Source organism: Sminthopsis crassicaudata, chromosome 3 (assembly GCF_048593235.1).
Source record: "Sminthopsis crassicaudata isolate SCR6 chromosome 3, ASM4859323v1, whole genome shotgun sequence".
Classification (NCBI taxonomy): domain Eukaryota; kingdom Metazoa; phylum Chordata; class Mammalia; order Dasyuromorphia; family Dasyuridae; genus Sminthopsis; species Sminthopsis crassicaudata.
Genome location: NC_133619.1, coordinates 647,398,856 through 647,417,026, shown reverse-complemented (window position 1 = coordinate 647,417,026; position 18,171 = coordinate 647,398,856). Strand labels below are relative to the sequence as shown.

Here is an 18,171-nt window from a genome sequence, read left to right as displayed (position 1 = left end):
TTGCAATCTATTTTGTCTTGTAGAACTCAACTCACCTTTAAGAAACTGGATGATATATTTGGTACATATATATTTAGTATTGCTATTACTTCATTGTCTATGATAACTTTTAGCAAGATAAGGTTTCCTTTGTTATCTCTTTTGATTAGAATTATTTTTGCTTTTGCTTTGTCTGAGTTCAGGATTGCTACCCCTTGCTTTTTTTTTTTTTTTTTTTTTTTTAAACTTCATCTGAAGCATAATATATTGTGCTCCAGCCTTTACCTTAACTCTTTGTATATTTCTATGCTTCAAATGTGTTTCTTATAAACAACATATTGTAGGGTTATGTTTTTTAATCCACTCTGCTCTGTTCTTCTAATTTTATGGGAGATTTTACATTCACATTCACAATTCTGATTACTCACTGTATTTCCCTCCATCCTATTCTCCTAACCCTATTTATACAATTTTCTCTTTTCACCCTGTCCTTCTTCACCAGTGTTTTGTTCACTGGCTTTATGTACTGGTGGCTTCCTTTGTGCACTGGGATAGCGTGGCCTTTTCCTGCCTATTTTGCCTGGTTCTCAGGCTGACAGGTTCTTCTGCCCTGACCTGGAGGTCTCACAGCTGGTCGGCTGTGCCACTGGCCTGCTGAGGCAGGACTGAGGGGTATCAATTGCAAATCTGTGATATGGCTCAAAGTTCTGCACTGGCCTGTGCTCCTCTTTTCTCTAAGTGAAACATCTTTCTTGAAGTCCTTCTTAAGCTGGAAAATAGTTCACTTCATTTTTTTTTTTTTTTTTTTTTTTTTAGTCTGTCATTCCAAAATATGTTTAGAGGCTTGATTTAACATTATTTCAGAGGGAAACTGGAGAGATCTTAGCAATTTCCCGGCTTCTCTCCACCATTTTGGTTCTGGGTATATCTCAAATGTCTTTAAAATTTTTTTTTACTTTTTATTTTGCCAATCTGAGATAAGTTTTCTGATTTTTTTTGTACTGATCAGTTTTGACATACCATCACAGTTCATTCTTTATAAATTTTATAGTCTAAACTGAGAAATTTGTCTATTTTTTTAAACTATCATAGAATAATATCCAGTTATATCCAACTTTTCTTCTATCTATAAAGACCAATAAATATTTTGCATTTGCTGTACACATAATAAATGTTTACATTATTTTGTCACTTATTGTATCATTAAGCATAATGATTTCCTTGGTGACCCCTTTTAATCTGACATTTTCTGTTTCTGTGTCTGAGACCAGAACATGACTACCAGCCATTTTATCTATTCCTCTGTGGTATAATAAATTATATTTTTGCTCATCATTTCTTTAGGATGCCTATTATCCACATATTAAAAAAATTATCTTCATTGATTCCAAAGTGTCATGATGAGATATAGAGTGATTTTTGACATTCAAGTAGGGATGACTTTTAATTCTGTCTTCTGATTTCTTAATCTGACATCAAATTTTTTCTAAACTGTCAGAAACATTAGACATATAGGTGCAAAGCAATTCCTAATGAATGGTCATAGGTATGCAATGCCCTCATTTGTTTTTTGTAAACTGTGCTACAGTATTCACTTTATTCCAAGGTTATCTTGTAATCTCATCACTGTAATAACCATCACGATGTAACCAATGGTTGTATTCTTCCATTACATATGGCAGGATCTTTGAGAAACATGATCACTAGGAATACATATGACATTGAAAATATCATGGACTATCATACATTCTACAAAAAGCAAACATCACCTTGCCTCTCTTTGCATGTTAAAGCTACTTTCTGATGTGAACTTGTTTTCTGTTTATTTACTGTTCTTCAGCCTAATGGATTTTTGAGGGAACTGTTGGGCAACGTAGGTCTGTCATTCCACAAAGTTTCTGAGAGTGAGAAAGAAAAAAGTTGTATCTAAAGAGATCTTTCCTTATAACGGTTGTTTTATCCCCTTAAAACACTGCTTGTCATTAACCAATAGAAAAATACAGCTGCTGTTTCTTTTTTTTTTTTTTTTTTTCTTTTTTATAATAGTGGCTAAGTCATGCACTTTGTTGACTGATTTGGCAGATGAAAACAAAAAACAAATTTTCATCTTTCAACAAGAGAGCTTGTAAAATTTTCCCTTCTATTTTCTACCCTTGTCCATGAGTGAAGAAACCCTATTCATTGTATTCTGGTTATAAATCAAAAGACAGCAGGGAACATCTTGAATAGAGAGTTGGAATTAGTAGTTGAATATGACTTCAGATACTTATTAGCACTGTGACCCTGAGCAAGTCACAATTGCTGCCATACTGTTTCCTTAAGTGTAAGATGGAGATAACTGTACTTATTTTTAGGCATTGTTGTGAAGATCAAATGAGATATTGTCCATAAAACATTTAATCTATTAACTTGCATGAAGCAGTCATTATACAAATGCTAATTATTATTTTTTGTTGTTGTTGTTGCTGCTTTTATTAATTCAACTTGACACAGATTGACTCAGGTGATGAATCAAATACCTGTAAAGTTTTGTTTAGAGAAAAATTCTAACTTTGAAATGGATTTTACACATTATGTTTTATTCAACATACTCCCAGCTGCAAATTATTTGATTTAAAATGTTATTCCTATTCAACAAAAATCTATAAAATAAGGAAATTTACCTAGCAATCATGCAGGTTAATAGAAAAGAATCTCATTAAATATCAATTGTGCAAGATAAAAAATACATAAATTTTAAAGACTATTTTAAGTAGAATATTAAATGACCAGGAGTTCAGAACACACTTTATTTTCATTCTTGAATGGAGTTTTAAAAACAAGATCTGGGGGAGCGCCTGCTCTGGAGTTATGATTGCTCGCTGCATTTACCAGTGTTGTTGTAAACTGGCTCTGCTCAGTTCTCTACATCAGTTCTTGGGTTTTTTTTTCATGCTGTGCTTTTCATTATTTCTTATAACTCAACATTTGTCCATTATATTCTCAGATCGTCAATTCTTCTGGCAATTCCCAATATTTGGATATCATCTTTGTTTCCATATCTTTGCAACAGAAAAGAGCAGCCATAATTTTGCTTTGTATAAATGGATCTTTTTTCTCTTTCTGAGGTTCCTTTAGCTTATAGGTGTAGTACTTATCATGGGGAGAGAATTTAGGGAGATTGTTCCAAAATAATCCGTTCACAACTCCACCAACAATGAATCAGTGTAGGATCACAGAATGCCGTCCTCTCATTTTAATGCTGTGTGAATATTTGTGTCAAAGGCTCTTACACAACACATAACGTGCTTCTGCTTTCTAATGCATTCTACTCTCTTCAATTTTTACAGATGAATTTATCCAATGCACATTTTATTATGAGAATTAATTAGGTATTCTCCAGAATTTCCCCTGATCTTTCTTCTTTGTCCCTGCCTCCATCCTTAGAAGATGTCCCTTAGAGAAGGGTGAGGGATCAATGTCAATAATTGATCCCTGAAATGGCATGACCCCACCACTCCTCACCCCATGTTGTCTCCTGCTTTGCTTATTAGTTCTAATTTCTCCTGTATGTGATGTACCCTTAAGAACAGCACTTGTCCCCTGCCTTTCTTTGTATTCCTCATGCTTACCACAAGGGCAGGAATAAGTGCTTAATAAATGCTTATTGACTTGAAGAAAATCTAGGAACATGTTCATAGTGTACAGGCTCGGCCCTTTTTGGATGTGTCAAGAGAGTTTTATGTCTCCAAATTCCAAATGATCACTGAGCTGTGATCCTCATTGCCGGAAGGAACTGAAAGGCCAGGAGTCCAGCCAACTTACAGAAGGGGATTGAGGTTTAGGTCATATTATTTAGAAGTATCTAAAAAGGATTTCCAAGACTGATCTTCCTGTCCATGAGGCTAGCACTCCCTTCACTACAGGACATAAATGCATCCTGATAACCGCCCTCACACATCTGCTTTTGGTTCCAGAACCCATGGTGCATTTTCTTCCTGAAAATAGGAAGTCAGGTCTTCTCTGGCAAGTGGAAGTCCTAGGCACAAGGAATATAGAGAAGTCGAGAATGTAGAGAAACTTATAACTTAAACCTCTTTAGGGAAAGGGCACAATGTAAGCAAAAGACCATGGGAGTCTTCAAGGATGGTAACCATTTGGTTATTTCCATGGTATTAATTGTTGGGGTCTTTGGAGGGCGATTGTGGGATTCTGCAGCTGATCGGGAATTAGAAAATTCTATCTTTGTTCATCTCTTTCACAGAAGGATGGCCCTTTCTGTAACTTCCAGTTATTTAGAAATTAGAGGCAGCTGGTAGTGCAGTGGTAAGCATCCTAGACTTAGAGGCAGGAATGCTTCTGGGCACATATGTGTGCCTCAGTTTCCTCAGCTATTAACTCGGGACAATGATAGTATCAAATTCACAGAGGTGTTGTGAGGCTCAAATGAGAAAATATTTGTATTATTTAGTACAGTGGCTGACACATAGTAGGTATACACAAATACTTATGGCCTTTCCCATCAGCTCTGTAGGAATTAGAGGAAAGAATGAAGAAAGACTAAGAATAAATATATTGTTGTATATATGTGTATATATTATATAATTACCTATTCGATATGAGACAACGATTATTAGCATATGTTTGGATAAATGTCTCTTCTCACCGTTGATGCTGGCTCAGTGTTTGGTGTTAAGATAATCTTAGGCAAGGATGAGAGGGTGGGGTGAGACAGGCCAAAATGACTTTGCCTCAGATCAAGGAGGAGAGAAATTGGTAACTTTGGACTCCAGGATATATCATTGGCAAACCATCTATTGGCAATTTGTCTATCTCTTTCACTTCTCCCCCTAAAGACCTTTAATTCATCCTGACTCCGGCTGACCCTGAGACCCTCCAAGAAACTATCCCGTACTCCACAGGAAGGGGATTGCTTTTTTGGCAAATAGGGATTCCTTTGCTGCCCTTCTTCCGGGAAAAGCTGCATGGGCAGTTTTCAGGATTTTGCAGAAAAAATTCTAGTTAGAGGCTGAACAAGATGATATAATCTCTAAGATTATCTCCAAGTCTAAGATTTGCTAATAGTAGATTGACTTTTGAGCTGAAGCTACCTAGAATAGGAAAGAAGCCTCTGCAGGGGCAACAGATGAAGGTGCCAGCTTCCCAGCCCACAATTCAGACACCTTTCCCGGGACAGCCAGACAGACCCTGTGGAGGAACCAGCCCTTTTGTCTTTGGAATAATTGGTAAAGTTCAAACTCTGCACACGAGGGTGGAAATGAAGATACTCCTTTGATGGCACATTCAGGGTGAAATGGTCCTTACCCAGGGACAGCAGGTCCTGGACATTTTCCAGTGTGATCATCTTGTACAGCTCCTTCTGAGAAGGGTCCAGGAGGAGTCATCACTCCCAGGTGAAGTAAAAAGCCATGTCCTTGAACGGCACTGACTCCTAAACCATCAAAAACTGATTAAAAGTGAAAGAAGATTCAGAGTTGATCTAGTCCAACTGCCAAAAGCTTAACAGGAAGGTACTGAAACCCAGAAGGACTTTGCCCAAACTCATATAACCTTTATGAGTGTCCAAGCCAGCATATGAACTCCATCATCACGAGGGGTCCAGTGCGATACTGAGAACAGAGATGATAATCACGTTGGAATAATAAAAGCTGGAGAAATGGCTTACTACAGAATGGTTTTCCCCATGAAATCACGTAGTGCTCTGTCCCTGAGGTGTCAGAATCTGGGGAGGAGAAAGGGAGAAGGGAACGGGAAATCCCCCCTCTCTGGAAGTGTTTTAGGTCATAGATTAAGAAGACTCTCTATAGTTAGTGAGGAAACTCCCAGAGAAAGGCATTTATTTCCCTGATTTCCTAAAAGGCTGAAATAAAGTCTTGTCTGAATGAAAGGATTTCTAATAACACTCTGAGCTGCACCAAGTGATCTGGATGTTCCAGCCAAGTGGAGAAAAGTGTTCTAGATTTTATTGGCACTAGGTTTGCTGTGCCATACATACAGCTTTGCTTTCCCTTGTTCATGGCACCTATTTCTTAATTTCTTATTCAGTTATATAGAAACAAGGAATTGAAATGAGGATTTGGATCGTTTTATTGCCTGGGGTTTGAGATTGAAGTGATTTTATAAGAAAGATACTGATGGGATATCAATGAGGAATAAATAATCTGAACAGTCCTGTTGACCTCTAGAATGCTGGGATTTAGGAGCCAAGAGAATGGCTGGAGGTTGGGGAACCTTTGACATTTGGGAGGGGTTGCCTACTTTCCATAGAGACTCTGGCCCCAGGCCTGTTTCTTATACCTTCATCCCTTCCTTATCCTCTCTGACTCAGGACCTGGGCTCTGGCTGAGCTTTGACCAAGACCCTCCATCCCATAACTCTGGCATCCAGAAGCTTCTCTCATCCTTGGAATGTCCTTCCTCCTCCCCGGGCCTCTCTGCCTCCTTCCTGGGCCTCTCTGCCTCCTTCCCATCTCTGCTAAAAAACAGCTTTTCTGCTCCCTGAAACTGCTGGAGCCTCCAGAGTGTTTCCCATGTATACAATAGAGAGCCTGTGTGGACACAGCTGCTCAAGAATGGAGACTGTTGGTTTTTTTTTGTTTGTTTGTTGTTGTTTTTAACCTTCCCTCACCTCCCCTCCAGGGGTGGGCACAGTACTTGGCACCTGGGAGCCATTCTCAGTGCTCATTGATGGGACCTGAGACCTGGCAAAGGAGAAGGACTCAGAGAGCCCCGGGAGCAGCCATGTGACCTGAGTGGGGCAGGAAATGGGCAGTGCCAGGGGGACAATTCCTGCCCTGCTGCCAGCCCTGCCAGGGCTTCCCTGCCTCTGACAGGAGGAAGCTTCCTCTGCTCCCTTGGGCCCCCCCTGCTCAGCTCCGGGGAGGGACCGCACTTACCTGGGACGAGGGGCTCCGGCTGCCAGGGGCCTTGTCTCTGGTCTTGGGTCCTCTGCCAGCTGGATTGGGGAGGATCTCAGAGTGGGGGACACTCTGCCTGTGCCTCCCTTCCCGGGCTGGAGGAGCCTGCTTGGAACTACAGAAGGTAAGGTCTCAGAGGCGCCCTCAGGGGAAGGTCAGGCTTGGAAGTGAACTTGGTCTGGACAGGAAGAGGACCCCCCCCCTCCTTCCCTTTGGCTTCATGCCCGCTCCTCCCCACCCCACTCCCAGCTTCCTCCACGGGACCAGGAGGCTGAAGGGGCTTTGAGATCCCAGGTGGGCTGAGGGCAGGCCGAGCCTCAGTGACCTCCCTCATCAGCTGCTGTGGGTGACAGACATTGGGGCAGCGTCCCTTGGGAAAGTTTGGCTCTGAAGAGGCGGTCTCCTGGCAGACCTCTCGGGGAGGTCGGATGGGGAAGGTGGGGTCAGGGGCAGAGACAGCGGGGCAGGAGTGGGTCCTGGCTCAGACCTCCTGGGACCTGCTTGGGCAGAGGTCTCAGGTCCCAGGAGGGAAGTCTGAGAGGTCTCTACCTCTGGGGGCAGAAGACAGAGCCCCTGCCTGGGGGAGTCCTAAGAGTCCAAAGCTCCACCTGCTCAGCCCTGGAGGCCCCCCAGCCCAGACCCTTCCCTCCAATCACATTCAGGACCAGGAACTCGGGCCCCGCCCATCTTTCCCCAAGCCCTGCCCCCACCACATGGACTGCCTTGGTTTCCGCCATGGCCCCCCAGGCTCCAGTTCCACCTGGGCCCCACCCACTGGCTGGTCAGCCCTGACTGCCCCCCCCCTTCTCTGGTCCCTCCTCTGCAGCAGAAGCTCCTGGCCTTCTTCTTGCAAGGAGGCCCCCCCCCCCCCATCCCACCCAGCCATCCCTCACACCCCCTAACTTTTTCAGGTTCGGGTCTCCATCCCCCTGCTGCCGGGCACCCTCCTAGCTCCCCTCCAGTCTGGGGCCATCACCATCTTGTTCTCAGTGACCTGCCCCTCCTTCCTCCCCAGCCCTGCTCTCAGGGGCCTTTGTCTTTTCTTACCTAAGGGACAGTCTCACTGGAAGTCAGCTGGACCCTATGGAGCTCCAGAGCTGAAACCGGAAGTCCGGTCCCCGGGGTCGGGGTATGTTCCAGAGCTCCCCTTGGCTACTACCTGGCGCAGCAACTGCAGTGCATCCCCTGGGAGTCCCACTAGTTCCCTCTCCACCCCTCCAGACCTGGTGCTATTAGGGAGGAGAGAGGGGCAGAAGCTGGGCATCCTGGTCCTGGGCACAGGGACGGCCGGAGGCCTGGATGGCAGCCGGAGGCCAGAGGGAGAGTTGCTGTTGGGGGTGAAGGGAAAGCAGATCCTTAATGATCCCTCATATATATATATATATATATATATTTTTTTTTTTTACAAAAAGTAAAGGGAATCTTTATCTTGCAAACAGAAGTGGTGGCCGGGAGGGACAGCTGCGTGACGAGGGCCTAAGGTCAGATATGACCTCAGACACTTAACGCTGTCACTGACTCTTGATTCCCTCCCGAGAAAATGTACTGGGCTGGAGAATGGGGCCTTAAGGCACTCACAACACAGAGCATCCAGTCCTCCCGATTGGAATGGGCCTGGTTACTGGGGGGGGGGGGGTTGGGCTCCACTCTCCTGAGCTGAATCGGAAAGGGGAGGGAAAGTTTAGGGATGAAAACCCAAGCCACGGGCACACACCTATTAACATACATGTGTGCATGTGCATATATAAAACCAACACACATGCTCATACACATGCACATGTCTCAACATACAGAGGCATATGTGCATACATGCATATACCAACACAATGCAGAGCTATGTGTTGCATGTGTCTCAACGGATTACTAGGTGAGAACTCAGGTTGTCTGGACAGTGACAAGGTGAGAATTCACCTAGTAATCCTAACAATATATGTAGACTTCACGTGTGCACGCACCAACACATAGGTATATATCAGCACACATAGATGTATACTGTGCATGCATCGCAACATACATGTGTGTAGATGTTTGCACGCCAACATATATAAGTGTAATGCAGGTGTGAACACATGTAGATTACAAGGTACACATATATCTGTATAAATGAACATATATGTACACCTCAACAGATATGTAGATGTACACATGTATCAATAGATGTATCTATGTGTGCATATCAACTTATATGTAGATGTAGCTAGCTGTGTGTGTACACATATATGCCAACAAATATGCAGATGTATATTTACATGTATAGACCAACACACATAGATGTGTACATGTATATAGCAACACATGTATGTAGATGTGTGTGTGTGTGTGTGTGTATAAATTGTTTCTATATCTTGGATCCACCAAACTCCTTTCAGAGAAATTTTGCTACAAAGATTTTTTTCCCCATTTCACCACTTCCTGTTTTCTCTTCCATTCTTAAATCTTTTCTGTTCAGAATCTTTTCGGGTTTCAGTACGAATGGAAATGGAGTGGTGGGAAATCAGCGCAGACATGGTGACTAAGTGGGATTTATGCGGGGAAAACGCCTTTGACAAAATACACCATCCTCCCTAGTAAAACACCTGGAAGCAGTTTGATAGAAACAAGGTACACACCAGTACCTCACACTGTATACCAAGATAAGGTCAAAATGGGTACATGATTTAGAAATAAATATCATAAAGCAGATTAGAGGAACGTGAAATAGTTGGCTTGACAGATCTATGCATAAAGGAAAAATGATGAAACGAGAGAGAGAGAGAGAGAGAGAGAGAGAGAGAGAGACAGAGACAGAGAGACAGAGAGAGACAGAGACAGAGACAGAGGGAGGGAGGGAGGGGGAAGGAGGGAAGAGAGAGAGCACATGCGCACATTGTGGGTTATAAAATGGATATTTTGACCACATTAAACTAAAAAGGTTTTTGTACAAAGAAAAGAAGTCAAGTTTATAAAAATATGAGTCATTCCCCAATAGATATAACAGGACAGTTTTCAGAAGAAATCAAAGCTATCTGTAATTCCTGAAAACTGATCCAAATCACTATTAAATAGAGAAGTGCAAATTAAAATTAATCTTTTCTTATGAAGATTTAGGGGTGTGTCTTGTACTGGGGAGTAGGGGATGGTAACTGCTGCCAAATATCTCTTTATTACAATGCAAAAATCATAAAGGTAAAAAACCCAGTTCTTATGAATGTGCTCAAGGATAGATTCAGGTCTCGGAGAAAACATGTAGCATCATGAGGATTCTAGCAAAGTTTTTTATAAGCAAAGTTACATTATCTGGACAAAGAAATCACTTAAATATTGCAATCTTATATTTCTCTTAGGCCAAAAATTTCAAGAGAAAGATTCATGATCTCATACTTCCTTCAGTGTCATAAATGTGGAACAAATTTAGTTAATACATCACCTAAAGAAATAAACTTTGTCCAAAAAACTGTAGAAGTAAAATAAAATAAAATCAGGTTAAAGATTAAACTACAATTAGAAGGCTCCCAAATAAGCTGATTGAGGAGGAGGATTTACATGTAGCAAGAAGTCAGGGGCAGTTGAGATTTGTGCAGATAATTTTGATATCCCCTACTCAAATAACAGCATTTACTCAGTTCATTTTGATTTGATAAGCATCAGTAAGTAGCAAATTAAGCAGAATGGGATTCAGTTTCAATTACTGATGTATATTAATGCCCACTGTTAGGATAAAAATATGTTAGGACCAAATAACCTTTTTTGTTTAAAGCAATATTGGTACTCATGGTATCATTATACCTTGTAGAATAAAATCTTGTAACTTCATTATAGAAAAGCACATTACATTTAATCCTGAAGTTTGCTGATTGCAGCTTCAAGACCTTTCACCGTTATGATTGCCCACTGCTCTGTTGTGACCTTTCCTTTCCTTATTTCACTGGCCAAAACACTGGGTGTTTGATTTTCTAGGAAAACCTCTACTGAGGTTAACTCAAAAGCCTCCTGAGAAAGTGGCTATGATTGATGGGAAAACTTCTCAACTAATCATACCTGTTTTTAGTATTAACCAATCTTATGTCTCATTTTAAATGTTTTTCTTGTTCTATTTTAAATGCTCTCCCAGATATATAAAAGTAGCAGGAAGGGTCCCTGAGCTTGAGAAAGAACTTGGGCTCAATTAATTAGGGACTCTGGATTCCTTAGGAAATTGGAAATGCTTCAAGTGGTTGAATATCCATTTGGAATTTGGGGGTCACATTCTGGCAATTCAGATGGGACTCAGGCTTCCTTTAGGCTGCCCTCCCTGATGGAGCCATTAATCCATTAAAGGACTACCTCCCCCCAGATGGGTTTTCACTGCTGGCTCCCGAGTAGGGTGGCCCTTGGAGATTGGCCTTCCCCTTGAGCTTCCGTTACCCATATTCTTTAAGCCCCAGGTAGCTTTTCTAAACCGAGGTGGTAAGTTTCCTTTTGCTTCTAAAAATTGTGGTCTTTTGACTTTTATTTGAAAAGGATTTCTTTTTTTTCTTTTCTTTTCTTTTTTTTTTTTTTGGCTTAAAAAAAGTAAATAACAATCATTCCCATCTCAAGTTCACTTAATTAAGCATGCTACATTCATTTAATCAGAAAAGTTGTGAAACTTGTTAGGTGAATCCTTAATTAAGAAAAATTGAAAAGCATCCACCCGTTGGATTTCCTCTTCCCATTTTTCTCTTTGGAAAAGAGGGACTAGAAAAATTACGTTTTGCAATAATAGTTTCATTTCCCTTTTTCCGCCAGTCAGGTATCTCAGTAGACTGACAGCAAGGTCTGGGAAACCAGCCAGACTGGGAAGCCTGCCAATTCCCACTATCTGCAGGCTCCTCTTACAAATTTAGCTATAGAAGCTTACTTAAAAAATGGATTCTAATATGAAACTCCCCTCCCTCCCCAATATATTAATTCAGAATTTGTCTCTGGTCTCTATGTATAAAACCACCATTTTAGCCTTTTAGTTATAACTGAGATACCGGAACTAGGATGTAACTTGTCGGTCACCTCCTTTACCAATGGGGAACCCTGTGTCCCCCTTAGGAGGCTCCCTAGCTCCATAAACTGATGTTTGAGTGAAAAATGAGTGTCGATCACTTCAAGGTTGTTATGAATGGCTAGCAGTGATCGAAGTCTTGAAAGCCAGGGTTGCCCACTGGAACAATTCAAGCTGTCTGAAGAAATTAACCTGTTATCAGGCTCAGTGACTGGCCCCTAGCCAAATCACTCTCTGACGTTGAGAGCACCTGTAAGAATACCTTGGCTCTTCCTTAGACTTCTGAGCCAGTCTATGAGCTATAAAAGGAAGCTATAAGAAGAAACCGGATTGGCTGTGAAGCGATTGCCAAGAAAATGGTTATGATTGAGAGGCAAGCCCCTAGACCAAGCAGAGTTGTATGCCTCATTTTATTTTTAGTTCTTTCCCAAGTAGATAAAAGTACCCAATTAATTAGAGACTCCTTGGACTCTATAATAAATTAAAAATGTTTGGAGTGCCTTTTATTGCACATTGGATTGGAATTTGGGGGGTCACAGATGTTTTTTTTTTCTGTATTCTCTAATTAATGTTTAAAGCTCAATAATTTTTCACATCCCATGAGACAAGATTTGACCAAATGAACAGTGGAGAAGAACGCTGCTGGCTGTAGGTACTTACAGGATAGCGGAGTTCTTGGTTTCAGTTCTAGATCAGAGGGGAGAACTGAAGGGCAATCTGAGGCTCACTCTCCAGGATTAGAGATGCTCACAATAATGATTCCTAGTAAGAAAAAAAAAGCAGGTAAAGAAGAACCCAACCATAGAAAGTTACTATAGGAATAGAGAAGGATCCATCTTCAGAGGACATTACTGAAGCAAAAAAGCTCCTCTTACCCCCCCAAAGTAATAGCAAATGCTTAGCTAACCAAAAGGAATTCATAAGAGAACTTAAAAATCAAATGAAAGAAATTAAGGGAAAAAAAAACTTTTAAAAAAAGAATAAGAAAAATGAGATTATGAAAAGAAAGCCAACCAATTGAAAAAGGAGATACAAAATCTTAAGGAAGAAAATGACTCCTTAAAAATTAGAATTGGGCAAGGGGAAGCCAGTGGAGTTATAAGATGATAAGATATAAGAAAGATACAAATAAGAAAAAATAAAAATGTAATCCATCTCAAGAAAAACAATTGATTTATATGGAAATATGTAAAAAAAAATGAATCTACATGTATAACCAAAAATATGTTGTTTTACATGTAATGAGGAAAAAATAAAATCTGAAGAAAACCTTATCTAGAGAGTAGACCAAGAAGAGAAAACAAGAATAATTGGACTACTTGAAAGTTATGGAAAAAAAAAAGAATCTTAATACAATAAATAACACAAGAAATTATTAAATAAATTTATCCTGAAATGTTAGAACAAGAGGGGAAAGTAGAAATTGAAAAAAAAAAAAATCAATCACTACCTAAAAAAGAGATCCTATGAGGAAAACCTGTAGGAATATCATAGCCCAATTCCAAAACCCTCAGGTCAAAAGGAGAAACCATTATGAGCAACAAGGAAAAAATGCTTCAAATATAGTAGAGCCAAATACAATCACATGAGACCTAGCAATGGCTACACAAAAAGACTGCTGGTTGCTGGTCTTAAAACATTATATTTCAAAGAGCAAAAAACTAAGATTGTGGCTGAAAGTATATCCAGTAAAATTAAGCATAAAGCTGAACCAAAAAAAAAAAAAAAAAAGATTTTTAAAGAATTGCCAGACTTTCAGGATTTTATTGTAAAAAGATCTGAATTCAATAGAAGAACTTAAATATAAGATCCAAGAGAAATAAAAGGTAAACATCAAAGACTAATTGCCAGGCACTCAAGAAGAACAAACTTTATTTTTTATATGTGGAAATGTAAACCATATGTCGAAGATTGTCATTTGTAATTGGGTAGTTTGAAAGAAAGACTGGGTAGGGCTGAGTATGATGGGATTTTAAAAAGCAAAACCATGTAGGAAAAGGTAAAAAAAAGTAATTATCTTAAACAAATGAGGTGCAAGAGGAAGAAATGACACAAAGGAATTTGATAGGAGGGGGAGGGCTGGTAGTTCTGGAACCCTACTCATTGGGAATAGGTTAAAGAGGCAGCAATATATATATGTCCTGAAGGGCATAAAAATGTAACTTCAGAAGGAAATAAAGAGGCTAAGGGGATAGAGAGACAGTGTAAGAGAGGAACTTTTAGAAGGAACCCTAATCACTTCAAATCAAGGTTAGAGAGAGAATGACATAGACATTTAAAAGGGAATGAAAGTCTTCTAAATGCATAAAAAGAGTGATAGGACAGGATAAGAGGAGAATATAAAAGTGTGTGTAGATCAATGGGAATAGGATAAAGAAAGAACAACATATAATTCAGATAGAAATGGGGACAAGGGGAACAGTTGGGAGAAAAGGATAAAAGAGGGATCCATGGAAAGGGAGTGGTTAAGTAATAGGAAGGCAAAGGGCCGAAGTAAAAAAGAATAAGAAACAATAGACACAAATAATAAAGATATGGAGTAGAATTTATTGAATAAAAAAAGCAGGAGTAGTAATCATGATTTCAGACAGTTAAAGAAAAAATAGGGAAATTACACTGCATGTCAACCATCTGGATTGTTTTAGATTATTTAAAATTACTAGTCAGTATAAGAAAAATATTATCCATCTTTAGAGAAACTGGACAAAGTACAGTTTTACATAGATGTATACGTATATATGTGATTCTGTGTATGTCTATAGATATGCACGTGTATATATGAATATAACTGCTTATTTGTAATCTTAGAGAAGGAGAGGAAAGAGGGGAAAAGAATAAAGGAATGCACAGCAAAAAAAAAAAAGCAAACTTACAAGGAAGCAAAGATGGACAGCTTTATAATATGTAATATTTTTATATAGGGTTGCTTAAAATAGAAATTTATTGCTTTATATTTTGAATCTTCTCTTAGGTTCTGCTGTGCACATGGCATTTTTTTTTTCTATTTTGTATTTAACTTTTGAACAAATAAATTTTTGAAAAAAAGAAAAAAAAAAAAAGGGTGATGTGGGAATACTTCCGGACCTTAAACTACATTGTAAAGCCTCAGTCATCAAAACCATCTGGAATTGGTTTTAGAAACCGGAGAGATGTAAATGGAAAAGACCAGACAAAGGAGATTCATTGTTTGATAAGAAAACATTTCTTCGGTAAAACTCCTGATTTGATCAAATCTGGGAAAGCAGGAAAGCAGTCTGTTCCAAAGTAGGCTTAGACCAGCATTTTTTAGATAGCTTTAACTTTAACTTTAAAATGGATTTGCAACCACTACATTAAAGATCATACTATATTAAGAGAAAAACTGATATTAAATGTACATCAAAACAAAACATATATGCTATATTAAAAGTACACTACAAGAAACTGATATTAAATGTGCATAAACTACATAAAAATAAAATATGCATACTATATTAAAAGTACACGAGAGAAATTGTTATAAAATATACAGAAACGGCATAAAAATAAAATATGCATACTATCTTAAAAGTATACGAAACTGACATAAAATATACAGAAACGGCATAAAAATAAAATATTCATACTATCTTAAAAGTCTACGAGAGAAAGTGATATAAAATATACAGAAACTACATAAAAATATGCATACTATCTTAAAAGTATATGAGAGAAACTGATATAAATATACAGAAACTGCAGAAAAATAAAATATGCATACTATCTTAAAAGTCTACGAGAGAAAGTGATATAAAATATACAGAAACTACATAATATATAAGTATATGAGAGAAAGTGATATAAAATATACAGAAACTGCATAAAAATAAAATATACTATCTTAAAAGTATACGAGAGAAAGTGATATAAAATATGCAGGAACTACATAAAAATATGCATACTATCTTAAAAGTCTACGAGAGAAACTGAAATAAATATACAGAAACTGCAGAAAAATAAAATATGCATACTATCTTAAAAGTCTACGAGAGAAAGTGATATAAAATATACAGAAACTACATAATATGCATACTATCTTAAGAGTATATGAGAGAAAGTGATATAAAATATGCAGGAACTACATAAAAATATGCATACTATCTTAAAAGTATATGAGAGAAACTGATATAAATATACAGAAACTGCAGAAAAATAAAATATGCATACTATCTTAAAAGTCTACGAGAGAAAGTGATATAAAATATACAGAAACTACATAATATATAAGTATATGAGAGAAACTGATATAAAATATACAGAAACTGCATAAAAATAAAATATACTATCTTAAAAGTATACGAGAGAAAGTAATATAAAATATGCAGGAACTACATAAAAATATGCATACTATCTTAAAAGTCTACGAGAGAAACAAATAAATATACAGAAACTGCAGAAAAATAAAATATGCATACTATCTTAAAAGTCTACGAGAGAAAGTGATATAAAATATACAGAAACTACATAATATGCATACTATCTTAAGAGTATATGAGAGAAAGTGATAAAAAATATACAGGAACTACATAAAAATATGCATACTATCTTAAAAGTCTACGAGAGAAAGTGATATAAAATATACAGAAACTACATAATATATAAGTATATGAGAGAAACTGATATAAAATATACAGAAACTGCATAAAAATAAAATATACTATCTTAAAAGTATACGAGAGAAAGTAATATAAAATATGCAGGAACTACATAAAATATGCATACTATCTTAAAAGTCTACGAGAGAAACAAATAAATATACAGAAACTGCAGAAAAATAAAATATGCATACTATCTTAAAAGTCTACGAGAGAAAGTGATATAAAATATACAGAAACTACATAATATGCATACTATCTTAAGAGTATATGAGAGAAAGTGATAAAAAATATACAGGAACTACATAAAATATGCATACTATCTTAAAAGTATATGAGAGAAACTGATATAAATATACAGAAACTTCAGAAAAATAAAATATGCATACTATCTTAAAAGTATACGAGAGAAAGTGATATAAAATATACAGAAACTACATAATATGCATACTATCTTAAAAGTATATGAGAGAAAGTGATAAAAAATATACAGGAACTACATAAAAATATGCATACTACCTTAAAAGTATACAAGAGAAACTGATATTAACCCCCTCTCTGCTGAGGGATGATGTGATTTTAATCAAAGGAGATTTAGTCAATTACAAAAGCCAAAAGGCGTTGTGATTACTTGAAACTGAAAAGCTTTGGAACAGAAACTATCCGGATAATGTCAGAGAAGGGAAAGTGATCAAAAGGGAAAAGAACTTTTGAAACAAAGTTTTTCCGGAACAGTTTTTTTGTATCAGATACAGAGACAATAGATACCTTGTATGTGTGTGTGCGCGTCTGCCGCTCTGGGTGTGTGTTAACTCTTTTTTTGGCTTTGCGTCCCCAGGCTTTCCCTTTGCTCTCCGGGAGAGCAGACATCTGGCTGACGGGCGCCGGCCCTCGCCCTGAGGCTCCCCTCCCGCCCACCACTCCCTATTCCCAGATAAGGAAGAAAGGCCCGGAGGGTCTCTGGGGCTCTCCTCCCGGAGGTTGGAGCTCCCTCCGCCCGCAGCAGCACTCTCCCCTCCGCCGGGCTCGCTGCCATCCCTGTGCCCCGGACCGGGTTGCCCAGCTTTCTGGCCCTCTCCTCTCCCCTTTAGGGCCCGGGTTTGGAGGCTGGGCCTCCCAGCACTTGGGTTGCTCAATCTGGTCGCAGCCGAGCCCCTGCTCTTAGGGCTGTGGAGCGGGAAGAGGAGAGGAGCTTTGTACCGTCCGCTGTCAGTGCTGTGGCCCCCGGGACCCCCAGGAAACCGCTGGCTTCCAGGGAGTCTCTCAGGGCAGAGAAGGGCCCCTTGTTGGCAGGGCTGGGGCATGGCCTGCGAGGTGGGCAGACCCCTCCGGTGGCTGCCAGGGGACCCCCACGTGGGGACCGCTGAGCAGCCGCATGGCCAGTGTTTGCAGGAGGAGGAATGGGCTCCCGGCTGTCGGGAGCCAGGGACGGCTGAGGGGGGGGGTGGTCTGGGAGAAGTGGGGGGGTGCAGGGTGGGCACAGCCTTGGGAGGGAGCAGAGTGGCAGGGGCAGGGCCTCCTTCTGCGGAGGAGGAGGAGGGTCTGCGTCCCAGAGCTGGGGAAGGGAAGGAGGGGGAAGTGGTGGAGGGATTGGGGAGGAGGAGCCGGGGCCCAGCTGGAATCTGAGCCCCGGGGTGGAGTTTGGAAGCCTGGGGGGAGGGCAGAGGGGA

The 18,171-nt window shown here is 39.6% G+C and overlaps 1 protein-coding gene and 1 long non-coding RNA gene across 4 annotated transcripts in view; one reads left to right on the top strand and one right to left on the bottom strand.

Annotated features, from left to right (window-relative positions):
- The window catches only part of LOC141564566 (uncharacterized), a 76,344-nt gene that overhangs the window by 43,438 nt on the left and 14,735 nt on the right, over nucleotides 1-18,171 (top strand). The gene's annotated exons all lie outside the window — the stretch shown is intronic.
- LOC141564570 (uncharacterized) lies at nucleotides 1,993-18,050 on the bottom strand. The gene is made up of 4 exons (XR_012488653.1): nucleotides 17,270-18,050; nucleotides 12,549-12,650; nucleotides 6,875-7,010; nucleotides 1,993-5,410 (listed from the first exon to the last, which is right to left on the bottom strand). It is a non-coding gene; the product is annotated as an uncharacterized LOC141564570 (long non-coding RNA).